The sequence below is a fragment of the Pituophis catenifer genome, unplaced genomic scaffold, assembly GCF_029215685.1.
Source record: "Pituophis catenifer annectens isolate HBS135680 unplaced genomic scaffold, rPitCat1.0.hap2 SCAF_1, whole genome shotgun sequence".
Taxonomy (NCBI): domain Eukaryota; kingdom Metazoa; phylum Chordata; class Lepidosauria; order Squamata; family Colubridae; genus Pituophis; species Pituophis catenifer.
This window is the reverse complement of record NW_027256881.1, coordinates 287,057,108-287,066,170: the sequence shown is the minus strand read 5'-3', so window position 1 is coordinate 287,066,170 and position 9,063 is coordinate 287,057,108.

Below are 9,063 nucleotides of genomic sequence, written 5' to 3'. Positions count from 1 at the left end.
GTTTTCATTAAATTACATGTTTCAGACAATTACCAATCAAATGGTTTGGTCCAATTATAGGCAAATTATATATGTTATTTCTAAAGAGATGCATGTGATTAAGCTTTTTACCTAGAAGGCAAGATGGTTACACTCAGCTACTAGGAAATGCTGTGTCACCTAAGTGCACAGAACTAGCTAATTATGCATATATTACCCCATTAATTATCTTTTGAATGATGAATTATAACCTATGTGCCTCCCATATCTAGATTGAAAAAGTGCATAAATACAGAAAACACTAATTAACTTCTGCCACTTATTGCTTGTCTGAATGTCTGCAGTTCAAATATGGCAGACCCAATCAGGTCAACTGATATAAAATAAGACATTCTTTTAATATTTCCTTTCTACCCTATTCAAAAAGAATGTTTCTGTTCTCCAAACAAAGAGAAGGAATATCTTTGTCATAAGACAGATTTAAGGATATCTAGGTAGTCAGCCAGAATGATATGCAGGTAGTCCTCGACTTACAACAGTTTGTTTAGTGAGCATTCGAAGTTACGCCACTGAAAAAAGTGACCTATGACCATTTTTCACACTTATGACCATTTCAGCACCCTCATGGTCACGTGACCAAAAATCAGATCCTTGGCAACAGGCTCATGTTTATTACAGATAGAGTGTCCCAAGGTCATGCGATCATGTTTTTGCAATCTTCTGACAAGCAAAGTCAATGGGGAAGCCGGATTCACTTAACAACTATGCTACTAACTTAACAACTGCAGTGATTCACTTAACAACTATGGCAAGAAAAGTTGTAAAATGGGGCAAAACTTACTTAACAAATATCTCACTTAGCGACACAAATGTTGGACTCAATTGTGGTCATAAATTGAGGACTACCTGTACATGATCTGGTTATGATATACATGATATTGTTACTGATTTGCAGATTTCTCTCTCTCAAAACTATATAGTACACATTTTAGATCCCTGAAACATTTATCTTGTTTCAGAGAAAAAAAAGAAATATCCTGTTCATTATTATGTCTTTTCAGAAAGACACTGTCTGCAATTGTATCTATTTCTCTCCATTGTAAATCCCTATTTAATATGCGCACACACATATATCCAGTTAAAGGACATATAATTATCATGTGTATTGAAAAAAATACCATAATCTCTACAGCAGAAGAAAATGGTTGCCAGGTTTGCTTATTTGGTATTCAGCTTCCTTAATAAAGTACATATACTACCATTATTAAGTATTTAAAACCAGCAAAATATCCACCCCATAATACTGTAATAGTCCTGGTTTCTACAAACTAGCTCCTGAACCACTGATGCTCAGGAGACACCCTTCCCCTATTTCCTCTCAGCAGAGACAGCACATTCTTTTATTCTGTTTTTCAAATGAAGGAGGTCAATTCATTACTGGGCTTTAAGTTCTGGGATAGAAGGCAGAAGAGGCAAATATCTGCTATGCTAGGATTTCACAGATACCAAACAGATGCAATTTTAATTGGCAGAGAAAAACTACAGAAACATCCTTTCCACAGGAGTGAACAGCACTTTGGGTAACAATATAGGGTCTGACATAATGATGAATTATCCCGATTCTTTCCATGTTGACTAATTTTGTGACTGGCTGATGATGCTTTTGGTATCCAAAGCAACAGGGTTACATTATTTTTAGTAAATCGTGGCCTGAAATGAGACAAAGTTGGTATGAAAACAGTAAATCAAACGAGTTGCAAGACCACTTCAACAATGCTACCAATAACAGCAGCACACCAAATTTACAAATAAAGAAATAAATATGAAACAAACGAAGATGATGAATCTCAAGTAGTGATGCTTGATGGAACTCCTGGTTAAGGTTGGTGGTACTAAAAATACCCAGGCAGTGTACACCACAAGCCATGCCTGGAAGCTACCTTACCATCTCTGATGTCATAGAATGTAAAAAAAACACTAGATCATATTCTATTCAATTTAGTGTTCACCCCTTCCAAAATTAGTAGAAATAAATGGGAGAGCTTTGATGGTTAGAATTTTCTGTTATGAAGCAATTTCCTTTTGGTAGCATTGACTTCTTAATTGTTTAACCAAAGAACCATCCTCTTCCTTTCTTCTCCCTACGCTTGGTATTCTACTTTTATTACTTTATGGTTTTTAACTGGCTGCTTGTGAATTGACTATGTTTTTCCAAAATTGTGTCAGTGCTTCATAAAGAAGTTCAGTTTGCTTTAGGTCACTGTAAATAATTTTGGCTTCATGGCTATCCCGTTATTTTGTCAACGTTATAGAAAATAGCTCCAAAGCCTGATTCTCTGAGACAGATAATATTGAATGGTAGTGACAGGACAGGGAGAGGAATAAATGGCAACTGTAAAGTAGTGTCTAACCATGGGAAGCTTTGTTGCAACATGTTTAATTCTTTCTTTCTTTATCCCCAAATCACTTTTTAACTTTGGTGTTGGAGAAGATGCAAAAGGATTGAAGCATGGTATATTTAACATCACTACAGAGATTTCTAAATTGTTTATAAATGTCTGTTTACTTTGTCTGACTTTGCAGAAAATATTTTGTTTTCTTTATTAGAATTATATCCCACCTTTATTACTTTATAACTAATACAAGGCTCAATCATACACAATACCTCTTTCTCCTCCTACTTTCCCATGGATTGGGCTGAGAGAGAATGACTGGCTCAAAGTCACCCAGCCAGCTTTCAGGCCTAGGGCAGGACTAGAATTCACAGTCTCCTGGTTTCTAGGCCAGCACCTTAACCACTTCACCAAACAGGCTATGCCAGTTAGAAGGCAAATTTCAAAATACACATTAACATAATAACCTAACTCAAGAGTTCACAAAAATGTGCAAGCTTTCAAGATCCTTAGTCCTCTTCACTGGGCAAGAAATTATTGCTGCAAGTTCTATGAAAAATGGTTAAAAGAACTAGGCATGTTTAGTCTAAAGAAGAGAAGACTAAGGAGCATGTTAGCTATCTTTAAATATTTGAAGGGCTGTCACAAGGAAAAGAGTATGGATTTAATCCTTACGCAGGTAGTTCTCAGTTTATGACCACAATTGAGCCTAATATTTCTGTTGCTAAGTGAAACATTTGTTAAGTGAATTTGCCCCATTTTACAACCTTTCTTGTCACAGTTGTTATGTGAATCATTGCAGTTGTTAAATTAGTGTTGTGGTTTTTAAGTGAATCTGCCTTCCCCATTGACTTTGCTTGTAAGAAAGTCACAAAAGGAGATCACATGATCCTGGGACACTGCAACCGTCATAACTATGAGCCAGTTGCCAAACGTCTGAATTTTGTTCACATGGCCATGGGGATGCTGCAACGGACATAAGTGTGAAAAATGGTCATAGGTCACCTTTTTCAGTGCCTTTGTAACGTTGAATGGCCAGTAAATGAACTGTTGCAAATCGAGGACTACCTTTAGTGCTCAAAGGTAAGACAAAAAGCAATGGGTGTAAGCTTTAGAGAGAGATTTAAACCTGAATTAAGGAGGAATATCCTGACTGTGAAAGCAATTAAGTAATTGAACAGCAAGTTTCCTGGAGTAATGGTGGTTCTATCACTGGAGATTTTCAAACAAAGATTTCTCTGGGATGGTCTGAGGATTCCTGCAATGGGCAGAACTAGAAGATCTCCAAGGTTCCTTCCAACTTTATGATTTTATGAAAACAATCTCATACATACATATATACACACATACACACCAGAGGTGGGTTCTACTTACCTCTGTTACCGGTTCGCAATGGGAACGCGCACATGCGCAGATTGTTCATGATGACGTCTGGGCGGAGCCTCCCACCACTGTTACTACCGGTTCGCAAAAACCAGACCGAACCAGGAGCAACCCACCACTGATATGTACAGAGGGAGGGAGAGGGAGAGGAAGAGGGAGAGAGAAAGAGAGAGAGGGAGAGAGGGAAAGAGAGAGCACACTATTATACACACAGATCTCCAACCTATATATAATATATACAGGATTTTTAAAACGAAAGTAGAATTTTAACAGCTTTTAAAATAAAATAGTACTTATTTGTAGTAGAATACTCTATTTTATATGTGCACATTATCCTATTGATGTTGCAATTACATCAGCTTGTTGAAAAAAAATTAAGCTAACCAACAATTCAGTTGTTTTGTGAAGAATTTTTTTTTAAAAAATCTTGGCTTTAAGCAGGTCAATCTTGCAAAAAGGGAAGGATTCATTCTTGATGTGGATGTGGTTGAGGAGGAAAATACAAGAACTAATTAAATTTTAAAATATTATAGTAGGGACATTGAATAAAAATATCTTACAGTTGCCTTCAGCTAAAGTGAAGCCAAACATGACAGAATTTTTTTTAAACAGAAAAACATGAAAAGAAACAAAACTGGCCGTGGACTTGTGGTAAAATTTCCCAGAAAGATGAACATTCTTGGCAGTTTCTTAAAGACAAAAAAACATATTGTAATGAATACTACTGAAAGATATTTCTGTTTATTATGTAATTTGTATTTCTCTACAGCATTAACTTTATAAGTACTTGCAGATCAAATTCTTATCATAGATGATTTTATCAGCAATGAACACCAAAAGTAGGCTGAATTTGAATCAGCCAAGATCAGAATTGTGTTCTTTCTAATATGTTAAGATTCATTTATTGAGTATTGCTGTAACTCTCAAAATTTCTCAAGAGCCCCAGTATCAGAGTAGGAAGTAATGAGGGATATTGATTCATCCATTCCCTATCAGCGAATGACAATTACAGTATATGTGATTTTTATAAAACTGTGAAGTTGCATACCAATGCTTTAGAATTAATATTATTCACTGTTTTAATTACATTTTTCAGCAGTACCAAAGCCAGTGAATAAACTGGTCTTGCTTTCTTGTCATTCAGCCACATTAAAGAGTTCCAGGTATTAAAAACTGGTTTACACATTTCAAAACCACCTTGAATTAACACTAAGATTTTCTACCAGCCAGCTATGGCTACCCTGCTGTTCTAATTTCTGTGCTATATTAAACAACATGATGATTTAATCCTTTATAAAATATCTTCTTCATGAAATATGATGTGGGAAGAAGACCAGAGCTAAGTTTATCCCCAATCTAAATTCTGCAGTATGACCTGGAACCATTTCTTCAGTCCAGAAATTCGAAGTAAAACATAATCAATAGATGTCTATTCAGTTTCTTCATCAAGATATCTATCAAAAAGGAAGCCCTCTCCTGATTCTGTTAGATATCTTAGTAGCTTTTGATAATGAGTTGAGGGCTGGGAATTGCAGTGGTTCTGCTCCTTTCTGAGTTGGCGGATTCAGTCAGGGGTAATGGAAAAGAAGATATGATCCCAGGTCCCTGCTTTCTGGGGTTCCACAAGAGCCAGAACCTTCTCCATGCTTTTTAACATATGTATGAAGCCACTGACAGAAGTCATTTAGTAATTTGGTGTACAATAATATTGGTATGATAGACAGGATAAGTATTACCCAAAACATATTGACAACTGGGGGTATGGGTCTTCTACTCTATGGTGTAGTGAGCAAAGAAAATCTTGTTTTCTATTTCCAACCAATTTCTTAAATCCTTTGAATTTAATTTTAGCCTTGGCATTACTACCCAATCTTTTGTCATCTGCAGATTTGAAAAGAATTCCTTCTCTTTATCCAACCTGTAAAGATGGGATCCAATAAAACTTTACAGCTCAGCCTCTACAAATCAGATGGTTATATCCTTAGTTCATGATGGTTTACTGCAAACTATGGTATGTTTGTTAGGCTTTGTAACAAATGAAAAGCCTTAGTATTTAGATCAGTTAATAGAGATAGAAGAAATTACAAAGAAAGGAAAAAATGCAGCTAGGCTAAACAGAAGAATCTTTGCAGGTACACAAAAGTAGGTGATAAAAATTGTAGACCAGTCTGTGCCAACCCTTTGCTTTCCAGATGGGTTGGAGTCAGTGAATATTTTCAATACATACCAATTTTGCTAATCTTCAAAATTAAGCCAATTCTACAAAGTATACTGTCACATTAGCATTTGATTGCTTACCACAGTTACTTAAAATCAGCAATGTATTGGCTTGGTTACTAACTATACAGAATGTGTGGCAATGAGTAGGACTACTTTGAGGAAGACCAGCTGGAACTAAAAAAAATATGCGATGTATTAGGACAACATCGGGATTGCTTGGACAACCATAATTATAGCAAATATTGTAGCAACAAAGAATAAAAAAAAACAATTAATGGGATTTGCATTGTTGATGCCTGATTGTTCTACAGAAATGGAAAATTCCCAGAATATATTGTTAGTTGAGGATACAACAAAATTTTATTGACATTGCTTGGCCCTCTAAATCTCTGACAAAGTAAATATTTGTATACACACACCCACACCGGTATATACAGGTAGTCCTCGACTTATGACCACAATTGAGCCTGAAATTTCTGTTGCTAAGTGAGACATTTGTTAAGGGAAGTTTGCCCCAGTTTATGACCTTTCTTGACACAGCTGTTAAGTGAATAACTGCAGTTGTTAAGTTAGTTGCATAGTTGTTAAGTGGAATCTGGCTTCCTCATTGACTTTCTGGTCAGAAGGTCACAAAAGATTATCACATGATCCCAGACACTGCAACTTTCATAAATATGAGTCAGTTGCCAATCAACTCAGTTTTGATCACATTAACATGGGGATGCTGCAAGGGTTGTTAAGTGTGAAAAACGGTCATAAGTCCCTTTTTTCACTGCTGTTTTAACTTCAGTCATTAAATGAACTGTTGTAAGTAAAGGACTATCTGTATATATGTTTTTGTATCTGCCACCTCAGCCTGTTCTCATATTCATCTGCCAATCTTCCAAGGATTCTCTATTGCTTTCATTGAGAGCATTCATCCCTCTTTTCTATTGTCTTCCCATTCTTATATTTTCCTTCACCTTAACAAGCATATTTGTTCTTGCCCAACACCTACTCACACCACACTCCTAGGAAGTTTCTGATTTTTTAACATTGCCTTACAGGAGAAAACTGCCTTTAATTTGTCCATGAATAATTGATGGCTTTTTCTTGCAGTTCCTGATATTCTTAGATTGAAACCATCCTTCAATCCATATTTCAAAATGTGTATATCACCTTTTCTCGGGTGCTAACTTCCACAACTCAGTGTTACTACTACTTTAATTTTTCTGATTGTTGTCATAGACATAACCTTAACTTTCATGAATTGTCTAAGGATCTTTCCCCATTTGCCCTTCATTAGGGGTGTTTGAGGATGTGGTCAAACAAGTCAAGATGCTAGTTTCAATGGTGCAAACATTGCTCCCAAGCCTGGGGTGCTGCATGCGCCGAAGGCCCCACCTCCTGTCCTCCTGGCTATATTGTTAAGAGGCCTGATGTCTTGCTTTGCATGTAATGGAATCAGACACTTCAACATTGTTTTAATGGTTTTTACTGTTCTTATTATTTTAAAATGTTTTTAGGGTTTTAATTGTAGTATAGGTTTCTGGACTGTGAGCCACCCAGAGTCGTTGGCTGAGATGGACAGCTATAGAAATCCAATAAATTAATTAATAAAAATCAATCAATCAAAGCTCTGCCTCTTTCTGTTGTGCGTCATGCAAAACAGCCAGAGCTCGATTTTATTGTTCAAATTTTTACCACATTTTTTACCACTTTTTCGACCACCCCTTGTGGACTTCCATCGCTCTAAGCACAAACTAGCCCTGTCACTTCTTTCTTCTCCCTTGTGTCCTTACGAGACCGTCTTCATCTCATTCCTTTGCCATGACTGAGGAAGACAAATTATCCTTACTGGTATTATTGTTAAAGTAGCTTTCATCTTAAGCTGGTAGCATCCAACAAGAATGTAAAATCTACCCATTATATTGGAAGTAAGGTCAGATAGCCAGCAGTTAATGAGATCAGCGCTAATTTACCATTTCACACTCTTCCAATCCTTGGTTGGCATTATCTGCCACCAACTGGACACTGCTGCACTAAAGAGCCGATTACAGCAATACCATGTCAGGGACTTATCAAAACCATATCATGATGCAGCCAGCGGTACAATAAATACTTAATTCTAAAGTCCTTTCTGATTTAGTGCAAGTCTGAAACAATAAAGCCCCCATTATCCCCCAAGCAGCATGGAAGAATCTGCAGGGTGGCACCATTATAAACAGAGAGGAATGCTAAGTAAGGGTGATGCTTGCAACCCAATTTTGTTTGGGATTCTGATTTCCTTTAAAAAAGAAACTGTATTCAGATTAGGTTATGTCTGAATGGAGAATTGGAGGAGGAAAGGCAAATGAGACTAAGCTTATGGAGACAGTTCTGCAGACCCATCTCACTTTCCTCTATGGTTGGGAGATGTTTTTTCATTGCTGGTGACAGGAGACTCACTCAACCCATCACTTGGTCAATCTATATGTCACATAAATTTCTATCCTGTATCATTCAAATACTTATGGCCTAGCCTATCACCATGACGGTGAACCTCTCTGCGGGCACACGAGCCGTTGCCCCAGCTCAACTCTGCTGCACATGGGTGCACACCTCCCTTCGGCCAGCTGGTTTTCAGGTCTCTGCTGCGAATGCATGCAGGAGATGCGCATGAATGTGTGCGGGGTGGGCACACATGGGGTCATGCGGACCTGCACGGGAGCACACATGGGGAGCATGCGTGCATGAATGGGGCAGGGTGCGCATGGGGTTGCGCACACATGCTCAAGGGAGGGTGTGGGGTCACACATGCATCACATTATGGGGGTGTGTGCACGCTTGCGCTTTGGGCACTTGGTGCCAAAAAGGTTAGTCATCACTGGCCTATCACATTTTGCAATATGCAAAACCAGGATATCAGCACATCTATGCATCAGCACAGACACAGCTGAGGCAGAAGAGGAAACAGGATCAGGGAGAATGATATACTTTTCTGCCAACTCAAAAATGGGGAGATTAAGCATTTTAACTCAGTAATAGAATAGGGTCAAAATCTAGCAATCCCTCTGTAGGGGGATAAATAAAGAAGTTAATAAAGAATTAACTTCTTTATTTCTCCAGC